This window comes from Bos taurus, chromosome X (genome assembly GCF_002263795.3).
Source record: "Bos taurus isolate L1 Dominette 01449 registration number 42190680 breed Hereford chromosome X, ARS-UCD2.0, whole genome shotgun sequence".
Taxonomy (NCBI): domain Eukaryota; kingdom Metazoa; phylum Chordata; class Mammalia; order Artiodactyla; family Bovidae; genus Bos; species Bos taurus.
Window position 1 is genome coordinate 121,485,001 of NC_037357.1, and position 18,728 is coordinate 121,503,728.

The window sequence follows — 18,728 nt, forward strand, 5'->3', positions numbered from 1 at the left end:
CATCCTAGCAGGAGTATTTGTACTTCTACCGAATGATTCCTTTTAAGCTAGCACAGGAGGATGAAATTTCAATTATATTAGCTGCTACCAGAGTTTAGGGAAGGGTCTAAGCCCTTTGATAGGCTGCCTGGGCGATGGAAGATGAAGCACGTGGACAGTGAGTGAAAGGAGACAACAAAGATATAGGCAAAATCGCCTATATAGAAATGGATAGGAATTCCCAGAGTGAGTGAAGACGGGAAAGAGAAGGGGAAGTAGAGAGTGAGAAAGCAAGGGAGCAACTAAGCAAGGACTAGAGTGAGTGTGAGGCTGAGAATGAGAGCGGGGTGAACAGGCAATCAGGTAGCAGGCTGGATACCTGAGAAATTCCTGGTGGTTGGCGGCAGGGGGCGGGGGGGGGGGGTGGGCGGCTATGACTTTCAGAACAAGGTCATCTAGTACTTGGTATTTGCTGTAAATTTAGGCCTTTGGGGAATGTTTTCTGTTGAAACTGATGTGGCAATGAGACCAGAGACTCAGACATTTTTGAAATAGGAACATTTGACATTTACTAAAAAAATATCCATGTGAGAAGAAAGGAGGAGAACAAGTCCCAAGCCAGAGCCAAAGGTTAATTTGCCTGAGTTCTTAACATAAGGTTTACCATTACTCTTATTTATGAGTACAAAATTCAAGATGCCCACCCCGCCCCTCCCACTCCTTTCCAGAAATTGTTTTGGGATCCATAGGGAATGCAGACTCTTGTATTCATAAATGAATAGAGATGACTTTGAAAAGCAATTCAAGTATACATTTGGAAACAAAGGGAATCAAAGTAAATAGAATGACTGTTCACATGGAAAAATATTCAGGTGACTACTTAAAAAGAATTACTGTAGTCACTCAGAAGAACAGAGGAATCAAATGTTCAAAGAACAAAGCATTAAGGATCTCTTGTTACTTAGGATTTTAACTTTTTGGGACACATGACACAGAGTTCTTTAGCTTTTGGCATAGCTGATTTCCCTCAAGTGCATGAAGGATAAGGGGTTGTATTTCCCTCTTGGACTGAGAAGAGAAAACAGAACAGGAAGAAATGTGTGAGTGAGACTCAGCAAGAGCTGGAAATCTTACCGAGAAGTGGTCAGGAAATACAGGAAATCATGAGCTCCTAGGGATCTGCAGACATTTCGGGACAGCACTGAACTTGTCACAAAGTTTGGGGAGACCTGAGTTCCCTCCAAGCCACAAAACAGACCCAGGTGACAGTTATAAGAGAGTTCTAAGAGGGGATTAGAACCAGGGGTGCTATGGGTGTTCATTCCATGTTCTTTTCTGTGCATCTCTCTTTGGGAGAAATAAGGACAGAGTCACTTGAATCATCTGTGTTCTGGGGTTCAGATATGGAAACCAAGTGGAGATGGCAGGCTTTTTATAGCCTAGAGTCTGAAGAGTTTTAGAGTCTTCAGAGAAAAGTTTTGGTGATGCGCTTCAGGCTCTGGCTGGTGAGTGGATCCCTATTCTAGACATCGTGAACCTCTGGTCTCTAGGCTGGAAGATATTTTGAGAGTCATGGAATTCAGTCCTCTATTGTCCTGATTGTACAAATGAAGCTCAGAGAGGTGAAGTGACTTGGGCAAGGTCAAGAATTGGTTATGCAGCAAAGCTAGAAAGGGAATTCTGCTTTTAGACTCTCCATCTAGGGCTCTTCTGAGAAATAATTCCATGTATTTGTGGCAGATTATATTCAGTTCAGTCATTCAGTCGTGTCCAACTTTTTGCAACCCCATGGACTGCAGCACGCCTGGCTTCCCTGTCCATCACCAACTCCCAGAGCTTGTCAAACTCATGTCCATCAAGTCGGTAATGCCATCCAACCATCTTGTCCTCTGTTGTCCCCTTCTCCTCCTGCTGTCAGCCTTTCCAGAATCAGAGTCTTTTCTACTGAGTTAGCCCTTTGCATCAGGTGGCCAAAGTACTGGAGCTTTATCTATAGATTATATTGCTATCCCCCCCACCAAATACTTCTTTTTTTCTCTCTTCAGTACCCCTCGCCTGTGGTTTGTGAACTCTGTTTTCCTTTTTTACCTCAGCAGCCTGAGTGAATATGACATGGAGCAGAGCTGTGCTCGATGTGTAGTGTGAGTAGACATACCCTTTGCTGGCTGTCAGCCACTGAAATTTTGAAATGGTTATCACAGGCTAACTTAGCCATTCCTGAATTTCTATTGCCTTGTTAGCAGGCTATCTTGCAAGAGAGGCAATGTCTTATCCATCGGTCTGCCTGGAAACTATCAGTACACTTGCACTGTAAGTTATTAATTTGGAATGCTGCTACAAATTCACCTCCTGGGAGTCTGGGTTACATCTGAATGGATCTAATCAACCTGGTTAACTGAAACATCAGAGCCAGGAGTTTAGAAAAGAGACAGTGACCTTGAGGCCTTCCCTGAACATCCCTTCCTCCACTGGACAGAAAGCAAGTGGGGGAGGAAGTGAGGAGAAGGGGGCCAGGCCAAGAAAGGGATTTTGGGGGTGATGCAGATGATGAAATTTCCTAACTTCATACTTTTGTGAAGGGCCAGTCTTGAGACTTAGCTTTGTCCTTGAGCCTTAGGAAGTTCTTCCCTACCTGGTCCCATTCCATATGGCCCAACCTCTCACAGGAGGCCATTCCTCATTCCTAATCAGGGGCAGAAGGAAAATTTAAGGTGGTGGCTATCGGATTATATCCTAAATATTTAAGTTGCAATTTCCATCTTAGCAGTGCTTAACAAGGTCTTCATTCTATATAGCTCATTTTTTCATAATCAAATTTAAAGGTATCAAAGAGATTGACTTGGGTTATTCATTGGTTATTATTTATCACATTATGTCATTAATGTCACTGACTGTGTGTCATTAAACTGAATCAGCTTAGAGTGAGGTAATGGTGGCCCCAGAACTGGATTAGGTCATTAGAGAGTCACCCCTTGGCTGAAAATATTGTATACCTGTCCCATGATTCACACATATCCAGAAGCAAATCCCAAACACCAGATTTAGGTGAAATACTGTTTTTGAGCTATTAGAATTTTGATATTCCCCTTGTCAGAGGCTGAGTTACCTAAAAGTGTTGCTAAAGTCAGAAGGTCATTCACGTTGATTATTACAGTCTGAAAACTCTAAATCATTAAAGAGACCTCATATTTTAACTCAAATTTTATATATTTTATGAAGTCATGAGTAACCTTTAAAAGGAGCCCTGAAGGAAATCTACATGCATAAAAATGAATTTCGTATTTAGTGCTTCATGGACAAGAAAGGCACAAAGCAATTATAACAGATAGGAGCAGGCTTTGTGTTTCAAATATTGATACCTCATGACTCCAGTAGTTGAGACAAAAGGTATTTCATGTCAGCATTAGGCAGGCAGCCATAAAATCTGTCTGAAGTCACTGCATGAGAAACAAGATGTTTTATTTATGTATTGTCAAAAGTTCACAAAGACTCCATTATGTGGGAATGTTCGGTATAACCTAAGTGACAACTCCATTCTAACATATGCCATGTCTGATCTTGCCTGGCCCAGAGCAGCCCAGCCATGGGGACTGCTCTTTTGACAAATATTTGGATTAGACATTGCCCACTTAGGCTTCTTAGGAACACAGCGTGGTGCTGTCTAGATGGAGTAGTCCTCAGTGCCCGATGGGTGCCACCATGACCTACCACCACAGCACTGGGGAAAAGCACCAGACCCTGGGGACCAATGACAGAATGAATGACAGGCCTGGCATTCCTTCGGCATCCATGTGCTTCCTACCGCCATTGAGAGCTACATTTTTGCAATGCTTAGTTCACACGACTGCAAAGTTTACATGGTAAGAGGCAGGGCAGTGGTGAAGAGCAAGGGTTTTGGGATCAGGCTGCCCTATTTCAAAACCTGTCTCTGCCACTTATTAGCTGGGTGACCTTGAGCAAGTTTCTTAACCTCTCTGTGTCTCAGTTCCCTTGTGTATAAAATGGGTGGGATCAGAACAGTACCTACTCACAGGGTTGTTAACGAGGATTACACGAGTGTGGGCATAGAAAGGCCATGGAACATGCTGTTCCTGGCTCCCAGTAAATGCTACCTAAGGGTCAGCTGTCACTGGTTAGCTGTCATGGACTCTGGGGACAGCTGCTGTGAGTTGGAATCGAATCTTTCAGGAGAGGGTCTGTCTGCTTTATCAGGAAATTCAGCTGCCAAGACACCTAGACAGCCTATCACAGGAACGAATTTGAGGCCCTGGCCTTCCCAGGGGTGCCTGAGGAGACCAGCAATTTAGGGGGAAGTTTCACAAAACTTCGTTGCTGGGTGGGGCTTGGCAGCCTCCGCATGGTAATGCCCCCCGGACCTGAGCAGAGCCAGGGCAGGAGTTCCTGACATTGATGCAAAGATGGACAGTGAACTGGTGGCAGCAGCTAAGCTCTGGAAAGGGCATGGTGATGGACTTCACCATTATTTCTCACACGAAGGGAGGAGTATTTCATGCACACAGTTTTAGGTTAAAAGGATTGTTCCAAAAACATTTGTCTGTGCTAAAGACCCTCAGCCAGGGACTTCCTGCTGGTCCACTCCCCATGCTGCAGGTTCAGGTCTGATCCCAGGTCAGGGAATGAAATCCTGAATGCCGCAAGTAAGAGCCCAAATACTGCAACTAAGATCCAGCATAGCCAAAAAAAAAAAAAAAAAAAAGTGTTTACAAAGACCTTTAGTCCCACACAGGCCCTGAGCCATCTAACCGAGCGTTAGAAGCCCCATCACTGTTGGAAATGGGCATCTGGACTTGGTCTGGTTGCCCACGCCTGGTCTCCGGGATGCTGCTGGGTTGGGGGACCATGGTGCCCAGCATATTCCAGCAAGCTGCAGCCTCCTTGCCATGCGGTGGGAGATGCTATTGGTTGGTTATCCTATAACCATTCCTCTTTCTCCTTTGCCGACCTTACACTGTAGTAATGCACAATTAAATACCACGTGTCTCATGAGTTTGAGTAAACCCTGGGAATTGGTGATGGACAAGGAGGCCTGGTGTGCTGCAGTCCATGGGGTCACAAAGAATCAGGCACTACTGAGTGACTGAACTGAACTGATGATGGTGCCAGAGCCCAGCAGGAAGGAGAAAGACTCTTGTCTTTCCTGGCAGGGACTCGGCCATGAAAAGCCAGGAGACTTTTTGTTTGCAGCCCTCCCAGCTTCATTTCCCCTCTGTAAAGGTCTTCTCCTTCCCTTACTGGGGGTGGTGGAGGGAGCAAGGGGCGACTTGCAGGCTGCTCACATGGTTGCAGAGCCCAAATTGCAATTCTCTGCTGATCCTGGATACACCCATCGTCACTGGAGACACATCTGGCAGTCTATTTCAGGTCAACACTACAAAAACTATGTTTTTCAAAAGGATGATGAGAATTGTTGTAAAAAGTTTTATGACAATAAATGTGACAACCCATTAAAAAAAATAAGTCTCACGTGTCCTTGAGGGTAGTCATGTGACACAGCTCTGGCCAAGGGACATAAGGAGAACTTTCTGGAGAAATATTTTCCCCTGCTTTCTGCCTTTGGGGGCAGTTATATGAGGATATGATACTTATAGCTGTGGTGACCATTTTATCATTTTGTGACCATTAGACAGCAAGGCCAAGGGCGAAAAAGCCAATATGCGGAGGAATGGTAGAGTAGAAGGATGGAAAAAACCTGAAACATCTATGTCTATGTTGAGATGTTGAACAAATCCTGGGACTACTTATCTCTGGACTCTTTTTCAAACAACAGATGCTCTTAAGGTAAGCCGCTGTTAGCTGTTTATCTGTCACTTATAACCAGAAGCATTTCCAAATGATACCATAACTCTTAACCTGTGTGTCTAGTTTATGTACCCAAACTACTTCTTTTCTCCTGATTTGCACCACTTTTGGCCCCAATTCAGGCCCTTGTTTGAAGAGGCAGAGCCTTCCCAGCTCTTACATTTCCCTCTCTCCAAGGTGCTGGAGTAGACTATCCTCAGCCACTGGCCAAGACCCAAGGATGTCTCGCTTGCCAGCACTCAGGTGGAGACTCAGGCTAGAGAATCTCACCATGGTGTCCCTTTCACTGAATCACACCCCTTCTGTGTTGTCCTTCTAGACCCAAGGCTTTACTATTATTTGGAACACTGTCGTTTGAACTACAGGTCACCCAAGGCAATGTCAGCTCCGTTGGTCCTAGCCTTGCCCAATTCTGCCTTTTGCAGGCCTCCTTGCTAGCCCTTTGGTTAAGGTGGCCTCCCAACATGGCTGACCGGTGGGCTCACACTGGCTGCGACTCACACAGCCTGGAAGGTTAAGGCCCAGAAATGGCTCTTCTCAGTGCTGAACATGTGAGTTCTAGGTGCCTCACTCCTTAGAATTTCTGTTGCTGCTGCTGACGTCATTTTGACCTTGGCCAAGAAACCTGATCTCAGTCCCTGCACTGCATCTGTTCAGTGTGATATTTTGGAAAAAGAGGCCTGGATTTCAAGATTGAGGAGGTGTTGGCTCTAGTCCGGTCTCTCCCACAAACAAACCAAAGTCAGCTGCTACTGCTCCTTTCTGGGCTTCTATTTCCATGTATAAAATAGAGCAGTGATCCTTTCCCTGTCACTGCTATTTACATATTTCAGGAAGTGAATTTTAAACTTGGAGACACAATAAAAATTATAGAGAACACTTTAAAGAATTATCTAGAACATTAATGCATATTTCCATAAGTACTCACAGTGTCTTTCTAAATTTGAGGTTTGGTGAATATAATGAAAATTTCACTGGAGCCCGTCTTAATTTTTTAAAAAGCCTATGAATTTTCCCCCAGGGTTTTCTAACACACCAGAAATAAATTACAGAAAGGAGGGGGGCGGGCGGTGAAGCACTAAACAGTCATTCTTCCCAGCTGTAAAAACCTTGCTTTTCATGTGAATTAAGTCTTTGATCCCTACAAATCCATTTTACTCTTGGACAAATTCCAGACACTGCCTTCTTGGGGAAGCACAGTGCCAGGGACAGAATGGCTGTTTGCGGATGGAGTTTCTCCTACGACGGTGCTGATCTGAGAAAGCAGCCTGAGAAATGGGGGCGGGCGGAGGCATGAGCTCTGTGTTCCCACGTTTTGGCATCTGCAAGGTGCCTTATTCCTTTTTCAAAGGACTCTGCTGCTTCTCTCCTCTGTCTTAAAGGCAGGCCCTGACTCTTTTCCTTATGAGTAGATTTGTCTTTGTAATTCTGCAAGGCCGTGGCAGTCCTGCTGAATAAACTCTGCTGGAAATGGTAAGGCCTTTAGTGGGTAGTCAATTCTATCCTTATGTAAGCTCATCTGTTTTGAATATCTGAGCATTTGCAGGTGCCAGCTACTGTCCTCAGATAGTAACCCATACTGTGCTGGTGATGGAGACTGCCTTTTTTAAAAAAAAATATGGTTTTAAAAATTACATTTATATATAACATAATATTTGTTATGTTAGCCATTTGTAAGTGTACAATTCAGTGGCATTAATTATATCCACAATGCTGTGTGCCCATCACCATTAACTATACCCCAAGCTTTTTCATCATCCCCAATATAAACTCTGTACCCATTAAACTACTGCTTCTCATCCCTCCGTCCCTTCGGCCCCTGGTAACCTCTGCTCTGCTTTCTATGGATTTGCCTAGATATTTCGTGTAAGTGGAATCATACAGTATTAGTCTTTTGTGTCTGACTTCTTTCACTTAGCATAATATTTTCAAGGTTCCTCCACACTGCAGCATGCGTCAGAACTTCATTTGTTTTTATTTCTGGCTGTGTGGGTTTTCATCGCCGCGCAGGCTTTTCTTTAGCTGTGGCGTGTGAGCTTCTCATGGTGGTGGCTTCTCTTGTTGCGGAGCACGGGCTGTAGGTGTGCAGGCTCAGTAGTAGTGGTGCACGGGCTTAGCTGCTCTGTGGCATATGGTGTCTTCTAGGACCAGAGATCAAACCCATGTCTCCTGCATTGGCAGGCAGATTCATTACCACTGAGCCACCAGGGAAGCCCAGAACTTCATTCCTTCTTATGGCTGAATAATGTTCCATTGTCTGGACAGACCACATTTTGTTTATCCATGCATCTGTTGATAGACACTTGGGTTGTTCCCACCTTTTGGATGTTACGAATAGTGCTGCTATGAGTATCTGTGTACCGAGATCTGAGTCCCTGCTTTCAGTTCTTTTGGATATATACCTAGGAGTGGGACTGCTGAGTTATATGGTTTTTACATGTGGATATGGTGTCCATAGAACCAACACAGGCAGTAAGGGTTGCTAAAACAAGGACCCATAGCTGCATCCCAGAGGGCTATGGCAAGGGTCATAGCCAAGTGCAAGGAGAAGAAAGGGTTGGAAGAGACAGACCCTATGGTTCTCCTATAAGGCTGTGAGATGCAGTCAGGCCCACAGTGAAGCCAGAAGCAGGAGCCTGGTAAACTGTCTGTTTGCAGAAAGATGGCAGGAGCTCTGGGAGGGTGGAACAGAGCAGACGGATGGGAAGACTGAGGAGCTAGGAGGGTGAGAGGCAGAGGGTCACAGGGTAGCCATGTAGTAAAGAGTCAGAAAATCCATGCGAAGCAAGTGGCAGGGAGAGTAAGGGTCAGGGGTCCAACTCTCTATCCATGGAGCATTGTGGGCCCTAGAAACCAACAAGCCTTGATCCTGTGGGCATTCCCCCAAGCTAGGAACCCTCTTCTATCCCTCCTGCTGATGCAGAGAGAAAAACCTGATGGCTCCTGGTTTGTGAAGGATGGTATCTGGATAAGGGCCATCTTATCCAAGCCTCTCAGTGGGAAAGGATCTTGAAGCACTTCCCTTTTGGAGACCAAAGTGAGCAGCTCAAGGCTCAGGACGATCCATCACACTGGACTATGATATGAGTAACTGTTACAGAACACTGCAGCTTTATTATAGGTCGCACCCAAGGGTAAAGATATGTACTGAGCAATGTTGTCTGCTAGGAGGCCGAGAAACACACATCTTAAATTTTAGGTGATGACTTACTCTTAACTACTTGGCTTAAAAATAACTGCCAAGGCCATTCCAGGCCACTACGGTCAGTAATTCCATGAGGGCACAGGCCAGGTGGCATCCTAATCCCCTGTCCCACGGGCTGCTGGGAAGGGAGTTCACGCTTATCTCCAGGTTTATCCCTCGAGCAGGGGCAACGATAGGACAGGTCATATTGTGAAGACAGCCAGAACAGCTGCCTGGGACACATCCTGCGCAGTGGGGGGATGTGAGCTCTCAGTCCTGAACTGTAGAGCTAGCCACATTCAGGCCTCCCCAGCGAGGCTACACAAATTGTGGACGGTACAAAATCTGCCGGGCTGGAAACCCCAAGCAGTTCTTGGTGTGGCCTTCTAGACCTAATTATTTCTGGGGTCAGAAGATGCAAAGCCCCATCGGGCCTAATCTGGAAGTCTTCATGGGACTAATTTATACTAAAAATAGCACACAGATATGATTAGGAAAGGTTCCTCTGCTGCGTCCCTGTGAAAGAGAATAGGACCAATGCTTCCAGAAAGCAGACAAACACCACTGAATTTGCACAATGCAGAACCCAAGCAGAGAGAATGTATGTTATGAGAGGATTTAGTTCTTTTTCCTCTCCTCAAGCACTGTTAAAATAGGCCTCAATAGTAACAGGCTCAGCTGGTCATTCTGACACTTGGAGAAAGTCCTGTGCTTTCTGACTTTGGATGTGTTTATGTAGGTCAGTCCCCTGCTTTGGTGGCTCAGACGAGAAAGAATCTGCCTGTAATGCAGGAGACCTGGGTTTGATCCCTGGTTTGGGAAGATCCCCTGGAGAGGGGCATGGCAACCCACTCCAGTATCCTGCCTGGAGAATCCCCATGGACAGAGGAGCCTGGTGGGCTACAGTCCACAGGGTCGCAAAGAGTCAGACGACTGAGCAACTAAGCACAGCACAGAACCTGCTTTGGTGGGGTCTCATAGCCTCCCCACTTGTGCAAATCTGAACTCCTCTAGGCTCAGAGATGCCTTTCCTGAAACTCTCCCTGGGATCGCTTGCTGCTCCCATAGTCCTCCATCTCCTCTGAAACCCTAAAGTTACTTTCCATATTCTGTTTTATTTGTGTACCTTAAAATCTCCTCTTACTCTATGGTCAACTTCTTGAGGTCACATGTTTTTTCATTTTTCCATTTCCACAGTGTGTCTTGCAGTTAAGATGCATGCAAGAGATATTTATAGAAGTATTTCATGAATAAACTCATGAATACAGAAGGAAATTATATTTAGCACAACTTATTAGAATCCCTATCCATAAAGTTGTGCTAGAATATTTTGGGAAAACATTCTTTGGTATCTGACTTAGATGTCCAGTGTTTCAATATATCTATTTTTTCTTGTCTTTTTCTTAGTAGAATAAACACCATCTGCTGCACAGTATTACTTAACTAATTAATTAAATGATTAATTCATTTCTAAAGGCCCCGGCAGCCCTGTCTTCTTCAGACTGGCTAACTCCTATTCTTTTTGTCTTCCATTTTCCACTGCCTGTGCCTTAGTTTTCTTGGCAGTGAAATAGGTCTGTCTGTTACCTCACCGGGTTGTTGCTGTGAGGGCAAAATAAAACAGTGATGAGAGATGTTTGGAAAAGTGATCAGTGCCAGGTGAAGTGATACTGGACAGAGCTTTTCAAACTAGTCTGTAGAATGACACGTTTGACCATACGAGAGAAGACAGTGCTACAGAACAAGTTGTTGGTCATAATGAGCTCTGGGGTGACTGTGCACCGTGAGCGCCTAGGGGGGAGTGGGTGGAGAGCAGGACAAAGGACACTTCCTCCATTAATCACAGGAGTGAGAACAGAGGTCTTCTGTGCACCCACTTAATCAAAACAGCACACCTCCCCTCCAAAGCAGCCAATGCCTAACCCACATAAACGAGTTATTTCAAAGTCACAGGAGTTGCCTTACAGAACAAGACAGCCTATTAAAAATGAATAATGTGCATTTCTTCCTGGAAAGAACAAATCAATACCCCTCAGTGGGCCCAGTGCCACCTACCAGCTTCCACATGAGTATGCCTTTATCCAGAAGAAGGGTATGAAAAGGAAAGCTTTTCCTTCCCCTCCCTCAGGCTCATCAGTGAAAGCAGCTCACATCTCTCCCTTCAGAGGTGGAGTCTGAAGTAAAAGAAGTTTACCTTCCCCCAAGAGTACATTGTAAGTTTCAGCCATAATGGACACTCTGGGGACAAATATTTCCTCCTAAGCTCCATGGAACCTTTAGGCTCGGATTACTCAGAGAAGTACAGTTGTTCACTTTGTAGATTCAACTGCAACCCCTTTGCAGTTCAAGTCCGTCAAACAGATATTTATGTTTAGGCAAACACTTCTGAGTTTCTACTATGCATCAGCATGGTGCTAAATCTATGAATCGACACTTAATTCTCTCATTGTATAAACAAGGGAACTGACATCAGAGAGGTTAAGTTGTGTGCCCAAAGCCACACAGCTGGTAAGAGGGAGAGCTGGGTTTTGAACACCTGCATCTCTGTGGCTCCAGAAACCCTTTTTTAAACCATTAGACTCTACCATCATTTGCTGTGTGGCAAGCACTGTAGTATTTAGGACCCAGGAATGAATCAGATTTGCTTCTTGCTCCTAAATATCAGACGCTGGCATATTATCTTGCATAAATAAGTAACTATTTATTTGGCTGCACCAGGTCTCAGTTGCGGCATATGGGATGTTTAGTTGTGGTATGTGAACTCTTAGTTAGGGCAATGTGGGATCTAGTTCCCTGCCTAAGGATTGAACTTGGGACCTCTGCATTGGGAGTGCAGAGTCCGAGCCACTGGACCACCAGGAAAGTCTCTATCTTACCTAACTTTAGCTTAGACTTTACTGGATATCATAACCCTGCGGGGAGGAAACTGAAGAGCCACAGAGCTGAAGGTCTTGCCCCAATAGGCTGAATAATTGACAGAGCAGAGTTTCAAATCCAGGCGATGTAATCTGGTTTCACAGCCCATGCCTGAGCACTGGGCTGCATTATTCCCTGCAAATATTTGTAAACAGATATTCACCCAAGGTTCGATCACTTCCTTAACTGAGGTAAGTAAATGTAGGGTGTAACATAACCATGGCCTGGACTGAAGAGCCAGGGACTCCAGATTCGGAGCTGAAATGCTGCCACCAAGAGAGGTGGCAGAGGTGAGAAGGGCGTTCCATGCCAGAGGCCCCAACAGGCAAGAAGGAGTATCTATGTCCCTCATACACCACGCCCAGACAGTGCGCAGCAGTCTCCCAGTACCAGTTCGGTTTGTCTTTTTTCAGTTTTTTTTTTTTTACTTTTTATTGTATGTACATATGTAAAGTACTCTAATCTTACGTGTACAGCCTGATGAGTTTTTACATAGGTATACATGCCCAGAAACACCACCCAGAGCAAGATACAGAGTATATCCCGAGCCCTGGAAGACGCCTTCATGCCCTTTCCCAGTCAGTAAGCACTCTCCTCTTCTGAGATCATCAGTACTCTGACCTCTGTCACCTCTATTGGTTGGTTCTGCCAGTTCTTGCCTTTTACACAAACAGAATCATACAATGTGTGTGTTCCTTTGTGTCTGGCTCTGTGTGGTTGTGTGAAGCAGTCCTCAGTTCTTTCCACGGTGGTCTCGTTTCCACTGTATGAATACACCTCAATTTACTCATCCACGTTAATGGTCATGGATATTCTAGTTGTTTCTCGGTTTTGAATATTATGAATAAAAGCACCATGAACGTTCTTTCATGGGTCTTTTGGTGGACATCTGTTCTCATTTCACTTGAGTATTTAACAAAGAGTGGAGTTGCCAAACCGAAAGGGCTGTGTGGGTATGTGTGTGTACCTTTTGGCTACACACACACAGACATACACGTTTAGATTCCGTAGGTATGGCTAAAGTGTTTTCCAAAGTGATTCTATCAGTTTATACTCCTGTCAGCAGTGAATGAAAGTTCCAGTTATTCTAACCTTCTTACTCACATTTGATACAGTTCAATCTGACCATTCAAAAAAACTGTATTTTGAAATAATGATTGATTGAAGGAACCACAATCAAGATACAGAAACGTTCCATCACCAAGAGGTTTCCCTCATGCTGTTCCTTTAAAGTTCTATCCTAACTAGCCCTAACCTTTCATAATCACTAATTGGCTCTGTCTCTATACTTCTGTCATATTGAGGATGTTACATAAATGTAATCGTACAGTCTGTGGCCTCTTGAGATTGTGCTTTTCACTCAGTGTGGTGTCCTTGACACGCATCCAGATTGCTGTGTAATCACGATGGTTCCTTTTTATTGCTGAGTGGGATTCCATAGTATGGATGTAGCAGTTTGTTTAACCATTCACTTATAATAGAACATCTTGGTTGATTCCAGTTTTGGACTATTACTAATACAGTTACATAGATTTTTGTGTAGTAATAAGTTTTCATTGTTCTATGATAGATGCCCAGAAGTAAGACTGTTGGGTCATAAGGTAAGTTTATGTTCAGTTTTTTAAGAAACTGAAACTATTTTTTAGGGTGGCTGTACCATTTCACATTCCCACCAAAAATGTAAGAGAGAGATCCAGTTACTCTACATTCTTTTGTTTTAAATTCCTTTTATTTACTTATTAATTTTTTTATTTGGCTGGGCTGGATCTTAGTTGTGGTGGGATCTTTGTTCTGGCATGTGGGATCTACTTCCCTGACCAGGGATGGAACCTGGGACCCCTGCATTGGGAGCTCAGTGCCCCATTCAATGGATCACCAGGGAAGAAGTCTCTACTCTACATTCTTGAAAGAAGTTGTCACTTTTTTTTTGTTTTCTGTTTGTACTCTGTTTTTTTTTTTTCTCCTGTCTTCCTACTTGAACATTGTTTAGAATTCCATTTTTATTTATTTGTGTTTTCATGATTAGTTTCTGTTTATTTGATTTATTGTTTCTGAGTCTCTCTCTGAATAAATGGCTGCTTGTTGCTATATTACATGTACATAACTCGCCACTGTCTACTAGTTTGAGCATCTTACAAATCCGAGTGAAGGGTACAAATCCAACTTCCTTTTATGTTCCTTTACCCTCTCCCATGGATAATATAATTGTCTTAAACATTTCCTATACATACATTGAGAACTCTTCCAGGTGGTATTATAATTTTTGCTTCAACTGTCAAACATAATTTAGAAAACTCAAGAAGGAAAGTCTGTTGCACTTACCCATGTTTTGATTCTCTCCATTATTCTTTCTTGCTCTCTGACGTTCCAAGATTTTCTTCTTTTAGCATTTCCTTTCTGTTTAGATAATTTCCTTTAGCTATTATTTTAGCATAGGTCTGCTAGTGACAGATTCCCTTATATTTTCCTTCATCTGAGAATGTCTTTATTACGTTTTTTATTCTTAAAGGTTATTTTTACTGGATGTAGAATTCTGGTGGGTGGTCCTGTTCTTTTTTTCATTACTTCAGAAATTTTATGCCACGTCCTTCCAACCTCCTTAGTTCCTTAAGAGAAATATGCTGTCATTTGAATAGTTTTCCCTTATAGATAATGTGTCATTTCTCTCTCACCGCTTTCAAGATTTGTCCTTTGTCTTTTCAGGAGTTTGACCACGATTTATCTTTTACCGTTCTTTTTTTTTTTTTTTTTCCTTGGCCATCCTGGGCAGCATGTGGGATCTTAGGTCCCCAACCAGATATCAAACCCAGGCCCTCCGCAGTAAAAGGAGGAGTCCTAACTACTAGGCCACCAGGGAATTCCCAATGATGATGTATCTTTGTGTGAAGGATCGCTTAGGTTTATCCAATTTGGAGTCTGCTCAGCTTCTTGAATCTTTTTGTGCCACTTGCCAAATTTGGAAACATTTTAGCCATTATTTCTTCAAATACTTTTTAGGCCTGACCCTCTTTTTCCTCTCATTTTGGGACTCTGATGACACAGATGTTAGATTATTTGTTACAGTCCCACAGGTCTCTGAGGTTCTGTTAATTTTTTTTCCCAGTCTACTCTGTTGTTGAGATTGGGTAATCTTTATTGTTCTGTCTGCCAGTTCACCAGTTTTCTTGTCCATCCTCTGCATTCTTCAGTTGAGCTCATTCATTTAATTTTTAATTTTGCCTATTGTATTTTCACTTGTAAAATTTCCATTAGATTCTTTATACCTTATATTATTTTGCTGAGACTTTCTGATTTTTAATTTAAGTGTGTTCATTGCCCACTGAAGCATTTTTATGATGGCTGCTTTAAAATCCTTGACAGATAATTCTAACATCTGCATCATCCCAGTGACGATGTCTATTATTGTCTTTTCTCATTAAAGTTGAGCTTTTCCCGTTCTTGGTGTGACATGTGATATTTGGTTGAAACCTGGACATATTTGATATTATGTTATGAGATACTGGATCTTATTTAAGGCTTCTGTTTTAGCTGACCTCTTTTGATGTCACTCTAGCAGGGAGGAGGGGTGTGTGTACTGCCTTCTTACTGCTAGGCATGGGGAGAAATCCAGGTTCTCCACTGGCCTCCACTGACATATGGGCAGGGAGGGCTTCTCGTGAGAGTTCAGGTTCCTTCCTTACTGGGCCTCTGTGAACCACCCTGGCTTAGAGGAACAGGGGTGCCTCTTTACTGCTCCCCACAAAGCTTCCACTGACAACATGGGCGGGAGGCCTTGTTACCACTGAATGGTGGCGAAAGTCTGGACTCTCTGCTAGGCCGCCTCTGACATCACTCCAATGGGAGAGAGGAGGGGTTCCTCCTTCCTTCCAGGTGGGAATGGAAGTCCAGGTTTCCCGCGTGGTCCCTGCTGACACCAGGAGGTGGGTGAACCATCTTCAGCCTGGAAGAGACGAAGGTCCCAGCTCCTGACTTGGTCACCCCTGCTAACACCCTTTTGGAGAGCTTTCAGTGCCTTGTGACAGCCTGGACAGTGTGCAAATATGGGTTTCCCATACTTTCCTTTGCTGATGAAGATGGCGGTGGTGCCTGCAGTCTTTCTATGGGGTTTACCTGGAGACAAATGGCCACTGTTGAAGTTTTCTGTCTTTCTAGGATGTCTCTTTTATGGTCCTTTGGCTAAAGAGGGTAGGTTTTGGGTGTAGCGCTTTTTTGGGTCTGTGGCTGTTGGTGTTTCCACTTTGCCAGATTCTGCAGTACCTGGACTAGGATATTTGAGGCGAAATCAAAAGGCCGAGAAACCAAGAACTCACCACCGTGTTTTTATTCAGGGTCCAAACTCTAGCTTTTCTGACTTCTCTCTACCTTTCTGAGTCTTCTTGTGTTTATTTTACATATAATGTTCAGGGGTTTTTTAGCTTTACTTAGAAGGTGGGGTTTGTGGGGCTTTGAGGCATTACCTCAGGGACTTCCATGGTAAGGGGAGGGCATAGCAGACAGGGATGTGGAGTGGGAACTCCCTCATCTGTGATTTAATAAAGAAGCCTCGCTTTCGTTGAGTCTATATATTGGGGTTCTATCTAAGATCTCAGGTACAAAAGGGTTCTGTTGCTTAAAAGAAGTTAGAAACTACTACTATAAACTACTGAAATGTCCTCAGATTCCAACATTTTGGCTTCCAAACGATGTCTCTCACTGTCTTTTACACCTGAAAGAAGTGCAAGAATCTTTTGGCAAAACCATGTGTTTATGTTTTTAATTTGGGCAACATGGTAGCCATAACCATACGCCATGGAAGCAAAGGGCCTAGGAAACTTCCAGATATTTGCACACCTAACACAGATGTTCCATTTTGCTGTCTTTTTTTTTTTTTTCCAGCTAACGGGATAGGGAGAAGGATTTAGCCTCTGGGGTCTAAATGGCTATATTTGAGTCTTAACCAATTCCGAACTGCGTTATCTTATGTAAGTGATATCTTCTCAGAACCTCCATGTCCTCATCTGAAAATAGGGGTAATAAGGTCTAATTTATGCAAGTACTTGTTAAATAGGCCATATGAAAGATACTTAAAGAGCTGGTCTCTGCAATACTATCCAATACAGCAACCATGAGCCATGCAAGCATGCTGAGCATTTGAATTATGACTAGTGCCAGTGAGGAACTGAATTTCATTTGAATTCAAATTTAAAAACTTATACTTGATTCAGTTATTGGTAAACATTGTAGGATATTTGGAACAATTTGTGTGTGAGTATTCCCACCTCACACAAACTCAAAGGAACACCTTTGAGTATGGACCAGCTGTAAATGTTTTGAAATCTAAACACAGGTCAAGTATTTCTGATGAAAACTGAGTGTCTGAATTGTGAGGTGCTCTAAATGCAAAACACATGGGATTTTGAAGACTTATGAAAAACAGTGTAAAATTATAATCCTTTTCAATATTTACTATACGTTGAAAGTAAAAGTATTTTACTAGATTAAATAAATATATTAAAATGAATTTCACCCAGTTCTTTTTATTTAAGGTGGCTACTAAGAAATTTAAAATTACATAAGTGGCTTACATAAGTGGCTTACTTCAAATTTCTAGTGGTCATTTACATATAAAGTAGGTAAATTAACATCATATGCTTTTAACGTTGGTGAGAATGACTCCTTTAGACAGTTTTGTCTACTTAAGCTATTAAAATATATTTTATTAAACCACTGAGCATTTATGGAATATACAGAATTTTTGCCTAAAGGTTAACTGACATGTTATGAGAGCTGTTCTCATTATTGGTGGGAAAGCAAATTGATGTAATCCTTACCAGATATCCTTCATTCATTTATTCAAGAAGTAATTTTTATATGTATGCATATATCCCTTCCCTCTTGGACCTCTACAAACTAACACAACATTGCAAAGCAATTATATTCCAATTAAAAATAACAATAACAAACAAAAAACCGAAGTAAATTTTGAGCTTCTTCTATGTGCCAGATGCTATGCTGTGTCTACAGACACAGAGGTAAGCGGATGGGCGATGCCTGCCCTTGTGGAAGTTACGGGCTCTAGGGAACATCTGTGTTAGGTGTGCGCATATACAGGGCTTTACTGAACACTTGGATTCATGGCATATGCTTATAGCTACTGTACTACCCAAAGTAAAAAGACACATGTTCCTGATAAAAAGATTTTCATAGTTCTTTCAAGTATGAAAGACAAAGAGATATAGATTGGAGGCCAAATTGTTAGAACTATTTGAGAAGTCAGTCATTTGAAAAATAATTCTAAGAATGGTCATTTAGTTATACTTGTGGTAGGTTCTACAAAGTAAAAAATGCACCTTTAAAACAATCCTTTAAAAAGTAAACATACCATTTTCACAGAAACTCCCCTATTAGGAATTTAACCTGGAGAAATAAATAAATAGCCATGGCCAAATGTATGTACAACAATGTTTCCCAAAATGTTTTTTTTGGCTGCACCACTTGACTTACCTCAACAGTGAATGCAGAATTCTAACCACTGGAATGCCAGGGAATTCCCACCTGAAGTGTTAAAATAGCGCAAATAACTAGAAATAACCAAAACAAATGGCTAACCAAATGAGATTGACTACTAAATAAGCCATTTGATGGAATACTATGCAGCCAGTAAAGCTCATGTTGAAAAAGGCATTTAATGACTTTAAAATGTGATCACAAAACAGTATGTATGTACACTATGATTCTGATTAATACAACATCAAATGCATAGAAGTACAGGAACAAACTTCACCAGCGTGCTAATAGTATTTATTTCTCTACTGGGGCTATGAGTGGTTTTTCTTTCATCTTTGGCAAC